Genomic DNA, 13,934 nt, shown 5'->3' with positions numbered 1-13,934 from the left:
TCGACTGAATATACCGCGTTCGTTACTCCTGATGGTCAATATGAATACATGACGATGCCGTTTGGATTGAAGAATGCACCGTCTGTTTTTCAGAGGGCCATTTTCAATGCCTTAGGTGATCTTGCTTATTCATATGTTGTCGTTTATTTGGATGATGTTTTAATTATTGCCGATACGATAGATCAGGCGTTAGAAAGATTAAACACCGTCCTAGATACCCTCGTAAACGCCGGATTCTCTTTCAACTTTTCTAAATGTTCTTTCTTGAAGACGTCAGTACTTTATCTGGGTTATGTGATTCATAACGGAGAAGTCCGACCAAACCCAGGTAAAGTACAAGCCTTGAGCTCTTTGCCCGCACCAACGACTGTTACACAGCTCCGGCAATTCATTGGTTTAGCTTCTTACTTTCGAAAATTTGTTCCTAAATTCTCACAGGTAATGAAATCTTTGTATGCTCTCACTTCCGGTAGCAAGAACATAAATTGGACGGATAAACGTGAAAAAATTAGGCAAAAAGTAATTTCTATTCTGACCAATGAGCCGGTGCTAATGATTTTTGACCCCAAATATCCAATAGAACTACATACGGATGCTAGTTCCGAAGGATTTGGGGCTATCCTAATGCATAGGGTCGAAGGTAAAAATAGAGTAGTTGAGTATTATAGCAAGCGGACTAGCCCTGCGGAATCTAGATATCATTCTTATGAGTTAGAAACGCTGGCAGTGGTAAACGCCATCAAGCATTTTCGTCACTATCTGCACGGTCGGGAATTTCTTGTTGTCACTGATTGTAATTCTCTGAAGGCATCCAGTGACAAGGTACATTTAAATGACAGGGTTTACAGATGGTGGGCTTACCTGCAAACTTTTACCTTTGACATTATGTATCGGGAAGGCAAACGAATGGCTCATGTAGATTTCTTTTCGAGAAATCCCGTAGATCTGGATCACCGTACGATCAACAAAATTGTAGAGAAAGAAATCAATCTATCTGAAATCTCCGATGATTGGTTGTTAGCAGAACAACGTCGCGACCCATAAATTTCTGAGATCGTCCGTAAGTTGCAAAATGAGGAGCTCGCGGAAGATATTGCGAATACGTATGAATTACGGTCTGGTACACTCCATCGGAAAATACAGAGAAAAGGTAGAACTCTTTGCTTGCCCATTGTCCCAAGGGGTTTCAGGTGGTCCGTCATTAATCATGTGCATCAGTCCATTATGCACTTAGGTTGGGATAAAACGCTTGAGAAACTATACGAGTATTACTGGTTTGAAGGAATGGCGAAATATGTTCGCAAATTCGTTGAGAACTGTCATGCTTGTCGAGTTTCGAAGGCTAGTTCAGGTAAAGTACAAGCTGAACTACATCCCATACCTAAGACCAGCATACCCTGGCATACGGTACACATGGATATAACGGGTAAATTAAGTGGTAAGAGTGACTCGAAAGAGTATATCATTGTTTTAGTTGATGCTTTCACGAAATTTGTATACCTGTATCATACTCGTAAATTAGATTCCTTTAATACCATTATAGCACTTAAGTCCGCTATATTTTTATTCGGCAATCCCTGCCGGATAATAGCAGACCAAGGAAGGTGTTTTACGGGTAAAGATTTCCAAAATTTCTGCCAGAATAGACATATTAGACTTCACTTAATAGCAACTGGTGCGAGTAGGGCCAATGGACAGGTAGAGCGTGTTATGAGTACGCTGAAAAATATGTTAACGACGGTGGAAACGACCGGGCGATCTTGGCAAGACGCGATTGGAGAGATACAACTGGCCTTGAATTGCACTACCAATCGTGTAACCAAATCAAGTCCTCTGGAATTATTAATTGGGAAGGCAGCTAGGCCCTACGGTTTATTGTTGCCTGATAATATTGAGGAAAAGGAAGTAGACATCTTCAATGTAAGGCAACAAGCGATACGGAACATAGAGACTTGCGCCAGTTATGATAAAGACAGGTTTGACAAAACGAAAGCGAAGATAGTTAGGTTTAATCTCGGCGACTTTGTGTTACGTAAGAACGAGGAGAGAAACCAAACAAAGCTAGATCCGAAATTCAAGGGTCCATTCGTGATAACGGAAGTTTTAGAGGGGGATAGATATATTTTAAAAACTCTAGATGGCAAACGGTCATATAAGGATAGACACGACAAGTTGAGAAAGATGCCAGATGGTTGTATTCCTGCTGAGTTGGATGTCTGCGGTGATGACAGCGACGGTGATAATAACGATGCGAGCACATTGATCTCTGGGAATCATTAACGCCGCATTGTGGTCATAGTAATATACCCAGAGTAGTGTATGCGCCTTTTATAATTCTCCCAGTGTAGTGCGTGCGCCTTATATAATTCTCCCAGTGTAGTGTGTGCGCCTTATATAATTCTCCCAGTGTAGTGTATGCGCCTTTTATAATACTCCCAGTGTAGTGCTTGTTTTTTTATAATATCCTCACTGGTGCCCTGCGCTTTCTATAATATCCTCACTGGTGCCCTGCGCTTTCTATAATATCCTCACTGGTGCCTTGCGCTTATTATAATATCCTCACTGGTGCCCTGTGCTTTCTATAATATCCTCACTGGTGTCTTGTGCTTTTTGTTATGCATTCAACGTGGTTATGTGATTCAACAAACTGAGATCTTTGTGTGGAGTCGAAAATGATCTGTTGTGTCATTGCGGTCTGACTGGTGATTTACGGAGTGCAACTGGCACTTTGAATACAAACTATAACACTAATTTGAGTTCTTTTTCATTTCCTTGCTTGTCAAATTTTTGAACAGAGCTTTGTTGCTGAATTGGACCCTTGACTTATTTGGAACATCTAATCGAATGGTAAATAATATCAGTTACACCGAGTCTAATGTTAAAACTCTGTATTTTAGCTGCACACGAGGACGTGTGATAGTCAGTATGGCCGTGTCGGAGATGAAATGAAAACCGGAGCCTTCCCTATGCAATTTTGAGGAAGCCTTTTAATGCTTTAGCCCAGATCTTATCATAACTGTAATTAAGTAATTGTCATCTGTAATTGTTTGACATTTGTGAAAAGCGAAAGTGGGTTCGAGGTGACAACTGGTCGCTGAACGTAGCCACGGTCACGGGATAAACGTTTTGCCTGACGAAGGTGTGGATCGGTTGTATTGTTCTCCCTAGAAATCACATAGAATTGTACTTTAGAGATGTCGATATAATGGGACACACGTTGTATGAGGAATCAATCTCCAGACAGAAACTGCCTAGCAACGGCGTTTGGATCTTTCTCGATGTTTCCAAGGAGTATATAACAAACTTCTGACAGATATTGCCTAGCAACAACGATTGGAACCTTCTCGATGTTTCCAGCGAGAATATAACAAACAAATGCAGTCGGATTACGAAAAAGATTTGAATCAGAGAGGCATTCGTGTGATCGCCTTGGAAAGTGATACATCGAGTAATTTTTCCGAGTGATTCGGCAAACGTATTTTTTTGTGTTATAAAATTGTTTAAAGTTTTCCCGTTGACCGTGGATTCGTTTGAACCCCGGATCATTGTTTATAGCGTAAATTAAATTCAATATTTGTAAATTTATCAATCGTTAATTTTTATTATTCGTTAAATTAGTAAATCGTAAGATATATGATTCGTTTCTTTTATTGTTCGATAAAACTTATTATTCTTTAATCTAATTAATAATTTAATTTATCATTTGTTAATCAATCGTATCATTTACAAAATTCATTATTCATAATATTTGTAAAACCTTGTTTATTCGTGTAAATATATTCTCTGTTTTGTAAAACAATGGCTAATTCAAACGAAGAATCGTTACGCGCCTTAAATCATAATGTTAACCCGACATATATATTTATTTATTTATTTGAGCTCGTGACAAGAGAGTATAGGCAATTAGAGGGATCAGTAATAGCATATATAGATATTTAGTATAGGAGAGATAAAGAACGAAGGAGTAAAAATAGGGCTGTAGACTGATGAAGAAATTGGAAAAGAAGAAGAAGGACAGTGCGAAGATAAAGTGCGTAGCTAATTAACTAGGTAAATTAGATGAAAAGGTAAAGATTTGTGCAATAAATAATAGATAGACGTATACACACAATGGTTAGTAGTTGGATAACGTTCGAATACGTTAGATTGAATAGACAATAGCAAAATAATAAAATAGCAAAATAGCAAAATAGCAAAATAAATGTAATAGCAAGATAAGGGTAAAATAAATAAGGGTAAAATAAATAAAAATAAAATAAGGTAAGGGTTGTGCATTAAGACAAGCAGTAAGGAAAATAATTAGAAAACGAGTTCATCTTACGACATATGGTGTACAATCAAAGTTATACAACTTTCTCAAACAATTTAATAATGCTTTCTGTTTTACAAGATGTATGTTGCTAATAATTCTTTACTGAAATTGTATCGTATCGTATCGTATCGTATCGTATCGCATCGCATCGCATCGCATCGCATCGCATCGCATCGTATCGCATCGCATCGCATCGTATCGCATCGCATCGCATCGCATCGCATCGCACCGCACCGCACCGCACCGCACCGCACCGCACCGCACCGCACCGCACCGCACCGCACCGCACCGCACCGCACCGCACCGCACCGCACCGCACCGCACCGCGCCGCACCGCACCGCACCGCACCGCACCGCACCGCACCGCACCGCACCGCACCGCACCGCACCGCATCGTATTGTGTAGTATTTCCTTATTACATCGAGGCTTGCGCATATTACAATCAATCATTTTTGAGTATGTACACGAGCACGCTGGATGTATTTTGTTTCTGCTTTAATTTATTCCTTGAAGCTAAATCAATCTTCGTATAATAAATTAAGAAGAATTCGTACAGTAAATTCATTCTTCTTATATTCTTTATCGAAATAATGAACTAAATTGAGAAAGACAAAGGAAAACGGTTGAGAGAATAGGGAGAAGAAGTAGAAGATCACGAGAAAATCACTGACTCGAGGCTGGCTGTTACAGAAAAAAGGAAACGGGATCGAATGAATGGGGCGTTAGCCTATAGCGGTATACGTGAGAATAGCGAACACAATCAGTAATGACGTTATTGATACAAATTTTAGCACCGACATACTTTCTTCTATATCTATCATGTCGCTTGTCATTTTTGAAAAATAATACAAGGTCGTTAACCTGAGTAAAGCGTTGCGAAGATTTCAATTAGATGTCGCCGTTTGTTAAAAAGTTATTGTCACATTGAAAAGTTTATATTACAATTATTTGATATTTCGATACAGTAGGATCAATATACATATATATGTCGGATCAGGATTCGAATTTTGGGCGCGCGACGACTCTTCATGTGGACTAGCCATCGTTTCACAAAGCCGAGATTTTATTTACACGTATATACAGGTCTATCACTAAGCTTAACAAATAATGAGTACAACTAATAATAAGTCTAACAAACACTAAGCCTAATGAATAATACGATCTACGAATAATTAAATTAAATAATACTATTAGCAATATTTGAGTTCAAACGAATCCACGGTCACCGGGATAACTCCTTACTAAGCGAAACTAACTTAGACGCAAATGCGATCCTCGAAAACGCTCGATGTATCACTCTCCAAGGCAATCGCAAGAATGCCAGCCTCGTGGAGATTTTTCTCCCTGTACGATTGCATTTTGTTTTCTATACCCGTTTGGTAGCATCGAGAAGGTTCCAAACGCCGTTGCTAGGCACACTCGTTGGAAGCATCGAGAAAGTTCCAAACGCCGTTGCTAGGCAGTTTCTGCCTGGAGTTTTGATTACTAATACAATGTATGTCCCATTGCATCGGCACCTCCGAGGCAACATCACACGTGGCTCGGCCCGCTCTCGAGGCCGCATGCCGCCACAACCACATTTCTCGGAAAACACATACAACCACTCCAGACCTCCGTTAGATAAAACATCCATCCCGTGACCGTGGCTACGTTCAGCGACCGATTGTCACCTCGAACCCAATCTCGCTTATTACAAATCTTAAGCAATTACAACTATAATAAAATCTAGGCTAAGGTACTAGAGGATGTTCCCAAAATTTCCAAGGAAGGGCTTCGGCTTTCCTTTCATCTCCGACACGGCCATCCTGACTATCACACGTCCTCGGGTGTACCTTCGTTAACAAAACAAAAGGAAACAAGATTAGTGTCATTGTGATTAGCATTCAAAGTGCCAGTTGCATTCTGCGTGCTTTCAGTCGGGTCGTAATGACATGACGGACCATTCTCGATTTCACACCCAAATGGGTCTCATCCTTCGAATCGCACATACTCTCAAAGTTCGTTACATAACCAGCTTCGTAACACGATCGCTGTCAACACTAGACCGCCTCCAGCCTCGTGACATTGTCACTGTCGGTACTAGACCAGCTCCAGGTTCGTGATATCGTCGCTGTCGGTACTAGACCAGCTCCAAATCCGTGACATTGTCGCTGTCGGTACTAGACCAGCTCCAACCTCGTGACATTGTCGCTATCGGTACTAAACCAGCTCCAACCTCGTGGCATCGTCGCTGTCGGTACTAAACCGGCTCCCAGCTTCGTGACATCGTCGCTGTCGGTACTAAACCGGCTCCCAGCTTCGTGACATCGTCACTCCCAGTGCCTGACCGCACTGAACTCCGTCCCATGGCCGCACCTGGGCTCATATAATTCTACGATCCTCTGGGATCGGGGTACTCACATCGCCATGGTCACTGTTCTCGTCATCACAACAGACATCCAACTCCGCAGGAATGCGACTATCCGGCATTTTCCTTAACCTGTCATGACTGTACTTGTATGACCTTTTCCCATCCAGTGTTTTCAAGGTATATCGGTCTCCTTCCAGGACCTCCGATATCACAAACGGACCCCTGAATTTTGGATCCAATTTTGTCTGGTTCCTTTCTTCATTTTGGCGTAGTACCAAATCACCAGGATTAAACCTAACTACTTTAGCTTTGGTTTTATCGAATCTCTCTTTGTCATACCTAGCACTAGTTTCCATCTCTTTTATTGCCTGTTGTCTTACACTGGAGATATCTATTTCTTTTTCCTCGATGTTATCAGGTAGTAATAAGTCATACGGTCTTGCTGCTCTACCAATCAATAACTCTAAAGGACTCGATCTGGTTACGCGGTTGATGGTGCAATTCAAAGCCAATTGCATCTCCCCGATCGCGTCTTGCCATGAACGCCCGGTCGTTTCTACCGTTGTGAACATATTTTTTAACGTGCTCATAACACGTTCTACTTGCCCATTGGCCCTACTTGCACCGGTCGCGATCAAATGAACTTTGATTTGTTTGCTTGCACAGAATTCTTGAAATTCCCGGCCCGTGAAACATCTACCCTGATCTGCTATTATCCGACAGAGACTACCGAACAAAAACACAGCGGACTTAAGTGCCTTGATAACGCTGAGCGAATCCAATTTGCGTGTGTGATATAAGTGCACGAATTTCGTAAAGGCATCGATCAAGACGACGACATACTCTTTCGAGTCATTCTTGCCACACAGCTTGCCCGTTATGTCCATATGCACCGTATGCCACGGTATGCCGGTCTTAGGTATAGGATGCAGTTCAGCCTGTATTTTACCTGAACTAGCCTTCGAAACTCTACAAGCATGGCAGTTTTCGACAAACTTGCGAACATACTTCGCCATTCCCTCGAACCAATAATACTCATAGAGCTTCTCGAGCGTTTTATCCCATCCTAAGTGCATAATTGACTGATGCACATGGTTGATGACGGACCATCTAAAACCTCTCGGAACAATGGGTAAGCAAAGGGTTCTGCCCTTTCGTTGTACTTTACGGTAAAGTGTACCGGATCGCAGTTCGTAGGTATTCACGATACCTTCCGCGAGCTCTTCGTTCTGTAATTTATTAACGATTTCGGAGATTTGCGGATCGCGACGTTGTTCCGCTAATAGCCAGTCTTCGGAGATCTCGGCCAGATTAATCTCTTTCTCTGCGACCTTGTCTATCATACGGCGATTCAAGTCTACGGGGTTTCGCGAAAAGAAATCTACGTGGGCCATTCGTTTACCCTCTCGATACATGATGTCAAAATCGAATGTTTGCAAATAAGCCCACCACCTATAAACCCGGTCGTTTAAGTTTACTTTGTTGCTGGAGGCTTTCAAAGAATTACAGTCCGTAACTACTAAGAATTTCCGTCCATGTAAGTAGTGTCGGAAATGCTTAACGGCGCTTACTACTGCTAGTGTCTCCAGTTCGTACGAATGATACCTAGATTCCGCGGGACTGGTCCTTTTACTATAATATTCGATGACTCTGTTTTCCTTTTCGACTCTATGCATTAAAATAGCTCCATACCCCTCCGAACTAGCGTCGGTATGTAGCTCTATGGGCCGATTGGGATCAAATATCATTAACACCGGCGCGTCGGTCAGAACGGAAATTATCTGTTGTCTTATCTTTTCGTGCCTGTCCGTCCAAGTTATGTGCTTGTTACTAGAAGTGAGTGCGTACAAGGGTTTCATCACTTGCGAAAATTTAGGAATAAATTTTCGGAAGTAAGAGGCCAAACCTATAAACTGCCTAAGCTGTGTGACGGTCGACGGTGCAGGTAAAGAATTCAAAGCTTGTATTTTTCCCGGGTTTGGACGAACTTCTCCGTTACGAATTACATATCCCAAATAAAGTACCGACGTCTTCAGAAAAGAACATTTAGCGAAATTGAAAGAAAATCCGGCGTTTACGAGAGTGCTTAGTACAGTGTGCAACCTTTCTAGAGCTTGATCTATTGAGTCGGCGATTATTAGAACGTCGTCCAAATAAACAACGACATACGAATAAGCGAGGTCGCCTAAGGCCTTGAAAATGGCTCTCTGGAAAACGGCTGGTGCATTTTTCAACCCAAACGGCATCGTCACGTATTCGTATTGACCGTCGGGGGTAACGAACGCAGTATATTCCGTCGAGTTAGGGTGAATGGGGATCTGGTGAAATCCGCTAGCCATGTCCAGGCTAATGAAGTATCTCGCACTCTGCAATCTCGCGATTTGGTCAGCAATAAGGGGTAAGGGATACCGATCCGCGACCGTATTTTTATTCAGCGCTCGAAAGTCTACGCACAATCTGTCTGAGCCGTCCTTCTTCTTCACGAGTATTATAGGGCTCGCGAACGGCGAATTACTAGGTTTTACAATTTGTGCTTTAATTAATTCGTCTATCCTCTCGCGTACTATTCTTCGCTCTTCCACGCTAAGCCTGTAAGGGCTTCTCTGCACGGTGACGTTGGGATCGATTAGCCGTATTTCCAACTGGCCCGTACTGACGCGAGTACGCGGGAAACCCGTAATGAATGATTCTTTAAATTTTTCGAGAACAGAGATTAATCGATCTTTATAGTTACCGATCACATCAGTGTCAACCTCGTTAATGCTGACCGCATCTTCCGCGACTTTACCACAAGCGTTAACGACCTTTGTTTTACAAATAACGAGGCTATCTTGCGCGATATTTACGTCGAATCCCTGGCTCAAAATCTCGCGACCAATCATGATGTCGTATTTTAGGTAATCGTCAGCAAGGACATGAAAAACTATCTCCAATGTAAGACCGTTAATACGAACAGTGGACAAAATCTGAAGTGTACTCTTAATACAAGTATTCCCGATCCCCCGCATCACTACCACATCGGTTATTCTTTTACCCGAAAATTTCGAGGCTAGGGACTCTTTGATTAACGAACACTCGGCCCCAGAATCAAAGTAAAATGGATACGACTCACCCAGATGGCTTAATCTACCAGCCGGAGCTTCTACTACACAGGAGTCGATCCGGCGTTCGTCAATGGAATCGTAGTTTCTTTTCCGCGATGATGGGCAATTAGGCGCGATATGTCCCTCCTCGTGGCATTTGAAGCAGGTCACCTTCGACGATGCGGCTGGTCGTTTTTCCTTCGGGTTTCGTATATCCTGCTCCTTCCCCGTTTGTGTTTGCAGGCGACACTCCGTTCTCCTATGTCCGTGAGCACCACAGCGGTAGCACTTAATCCGAGGAACTGATAGCCTGCTGCGTTTAGCTTCAGGTTCCGTTAGTGAATTTCTTGGCGAAAATGTCGGCTGATCGTTGTAAGGGAGAATCCTCATTTCATCATGAAATTGGTCCTCCGTCCTGATATTATTCGCGAGCGTTAGTCGCCGAAAGCGTCGATCTTGTGAACTCAGCATATAAAGGGCGAAGGCATTGATCACTTCGGGCATCGTTAGATCTTGCAACTTCATCTGCAGCATGGAGCGGAGGCGACTACCGTACGCTCCCGGAGATTCAGTCTCCGACGGTCGTTCTCTGGATATCCTTATTAACGCCGAAGCGGCTGTCTCTCTGCCACCAAAACGCGAAAGAAATTGTTCCTTAAACGTTGGCCAGGTAAGCTTTCCACCGCGCACCATTTGTGAAAGCCAATGCGCAGCAGAACCCCTTAGGGCGCGATTTAGAGCGGAAACTAACGCACTCTCTTGCATCGGGTGGTCTTTCAAAATCAGATCAGCATGAGAGCACCACGCGGATGGATCGGCGCCCGCGCCTTCGGGGTCAAAACGTGGTAACGTTGCATCCTTAGATTCCGTACTCGGTCGTTGCTCCCCCGGTTTGTGCGCTAGCGTCTGAATTAACTCGCGCATAAGGTCCATTTGCTCTTGTAGCACTTTAAACGGTTCTGATCCCACTTCTGATGTCGGATCAGGATTCGAATTTTGGGCGCGCGACGACTCTTCATGTGGACTAGCCATCGTTTCACAAAGCCGAGATTTTATTTACACGTATATACAGGTCTATCACTAAGCTTAACAAATAATAAGTACAACTAATAATAAGTCTAACAAACACTAAGCCTAATGAATAATACGATCTACGAATAATTAAATTATATAATACTATTAGCAATGTTTGAGTTCAAACGAATCCACGGTCACCGGGATAACTCCTTACTAAGCGAAACTAACTTAGACGCAAATGCGATCCTCGAAAACGCTCGATGTATCACTCTCCAAGGCAATCGCAAGAATGCCAGCCTCGTGGAGATTTTTCTCCCTGTACGATTGCATTTTGTTTTCTATACCCGTTTGGTAGCATCGAGAAGGTTCCAAACGCCGTTGCTAGGCACACTCGTTGGAAGCATCGAGAAAGTTCCAAACGCCGTTGCTAGGCAGTTTCTGCCTGGAGTTTTGATTACTAATACAATGTATGTCCCATTGCATCGGCACCTCCGAGGCATCATCACACGTGGCTCGGCCCGCTCTCGAGGCCGCATGCCGCCACAACCACATTTCTCGGAAAACACATACAACCACTCCAGACCTCCGTTAGATAAAACATCCATCCCGTGACCGTGGCTACGTTCAGCGACCGATTGTCACCTCGAACCCAATCTCGCTTATTACAAATCTTAAGCAATTACAACTATAATAAAATCTAGGCGAAGGTACTAGAGGATGTTCCCAAAATTTCCAAGGAAGGGCTTCGGCTTTCCTTTCATCTCCGACACGGCCATCCTGACTATCACACGTCCTCGGGTGTACCTTCGTCAACAAAACAAAAGGAAACAAGATTAGTGTCATTGTGATTAGCATTCAAAGTGCCAGTTGCATTCTGCGTGCTTTCAGTCGGGTCGTAATGACATGACGGACCATTCTCGATTTCACACCCAAATGGGTCTCATCCTTCGAATCGCACATACTCTCAAAGTTCGTTACATAACCAGCTTCGTAACACGATCGCTGTCAACACTAGACCGCCTCCAGCCTCGTGACATTGTCACTGTCGGTACTAGACCAGCTCCAGCTTCGTGATATCGTCGCTGTCGGTACTAGACCAGCTCCAAATCCGTGACATTGTCGCTGTCGGTACTAGACCAGCTCCAACCTCGTGACATTGTCGCTATCGGTACTAAACCAGCTCCAACCTCGTGGCATTGTCGCTGTCGGTACTAAACCGGCTCCCAGCTTCGTGACATCGTCGCTGTCGGTACTAAACCGGCTCCCAGCTTCGTGACATCGTCGCTGTCGGTACTAAACCGGCTCCCAGCTTCGTGACATCGTCACTCCCAGTGCCTGACCGCACTGAACTCCGTCCCATGGCCGCACCTGGGCTCATATAATTCTACGATCCTCTGGGATCGGGGTACTCACATCGCCATGGTCACTGTTCTCGTCATCACAACAGACATCCAACTCCGCAGGAATGCGACTATCCGGCATTTTCCTTAACCTGTCATGACTGTACTTGTATGACCTTTTCCCATCCAGTGTTTTCAAGGTATATCGGTCTCCTTCCAGGACCTCCGATATCACAAACGGACCCCTGAATTTTGGATCCAATTTTGTCTGGTTCCTTTCTTCATTTTGGCGTAGTACCAAATCACCAGGATTAAACCTAACTACTTTAGCTTTGGTTTTATCGAATCTCTCTTTGTCATACCTAGCACTAGTTTCCATCTCTTTTATTGCCTGTTGTCTTACACTGGAGATATCTATTTCTTTTTCCTCGATGTTATCAGGTAGTAATAAGTCATACGGTCTTGCTGCTCTACCAATCAATAACTCTAAAGGACTCGATTTGGTTACGCGGTTGATGGTGCAATTCAAAGCCAATTGCATCTCCCCGATCGCGTCTTGCCATGAACGCCCGGTCGTTTCTACCGTTGTGAACATATTTTTTAACGTGCTCATAACACGTTCTACTTGCCCATTGGCCCTACTTGCACCGGTCGCGATCAAATGAACTTTGATTTGTTTGCTTGCACAGAATTCTTGAAATTCCCGGCCCGTGAAACATCTACCCTGATCTGCTATTCTCAGACAGGGACTACCGAACAAAAACACGGCGGACTTAAGTGCCTTGATAACGCTGAGCGAATCCAATTTGCGTGTGTGATATAAGTGCACGAATTTCGTAAAGGCATCGATCAAGACGACGACATACTCTTTCGAGTCATTCTTGCCACTCAGCTTGCCCGTTATGTCCATATGCACCGTATGCCACGGTATGCCGGTCTTAGGTATAGGATGCAGTTCAGCCTGTATTTTACCTGAACTAGCCTTCGAAACTCTACAAGCATGGCAGTTTTCGACAAACTTGCGAACATACTTCGCCATTCCCTCGAACCAATAATACTCATAGAGCTTCTCGAGCGTTTTATCCCATCCTAAGTGCATAATTGACTGATGCACATGGTTGATGACGGACCATCTAAAACCTCTCGGAACAATGGGTAAGCAAAGGGTTCTGCCCTTTCGTTGTACTTTACGGTAAAGTGTACCGGATCGCAGTTCGTAGGTATTCACGATACCTTCCGCGAGCTCTTCGTTCTGTAATTTATTAACGATTTCGGAGATTTGCGGATCGCGACGTTGTTCCGCTAATAGCCAGTCTTCGGAGATCTCGGCCAGATTAATCTCTTTCTCTGCGACCTTGTCTATCATACGGCGATTCAAGTCTACGGGGTTTCGCGAAAAGAAATCTACGTGGGCCATTCGTTTACCCTCTCGATACATGATGTCAAAATCGAATGTTTGCAAATAAGCCCACCACCTATAAACCCGGTCGTTTAAGTTTACTTTGTTGCTGGAGGCTTTCAAAGAATTACAGTCCGTAACTACTAAGAATTTCCGTCCATGTAAGTAGTGTCGGAAATGCTTAACGGCGCTTACTACTGCTAGTGTCTCCAGTTCGTACGAATGATACCTAGATTCCGCGGGACTGGTCCTTTTACTATAATATTCGATGACTCTGTTTTCCTTTTCGACTCTATGCATTAAAATAGCTCCATACCCCTCCGAACTAGCGTCGGTATGTAGCTCTATGGGCCGATTGGGATCAAATATCATTAACACCGGCGCGTCGGTCAGAACGGAAATTATCTGTTGTCTTATCTTTTCGTGCCTGTC

This window comes from Bombus vancouverensis, unplaced genomic scaffold (genome assembly GCF_051014615.1).
Source record: "Bombus vancouverensis nearcticus unplaced genomic scaffold, iyBomVanc1_principal scaffold0027, whole genome shotgun sequence".
NCBI classification, from domain to species: Eukaryota; Metazoa; Arthropoda; class Insecta; order Hymenoptera; family Apidae; genus Bombus; species Bombus vancouverensis.
Note: the sequence above shows the minus strand (reverse complement) of the source record.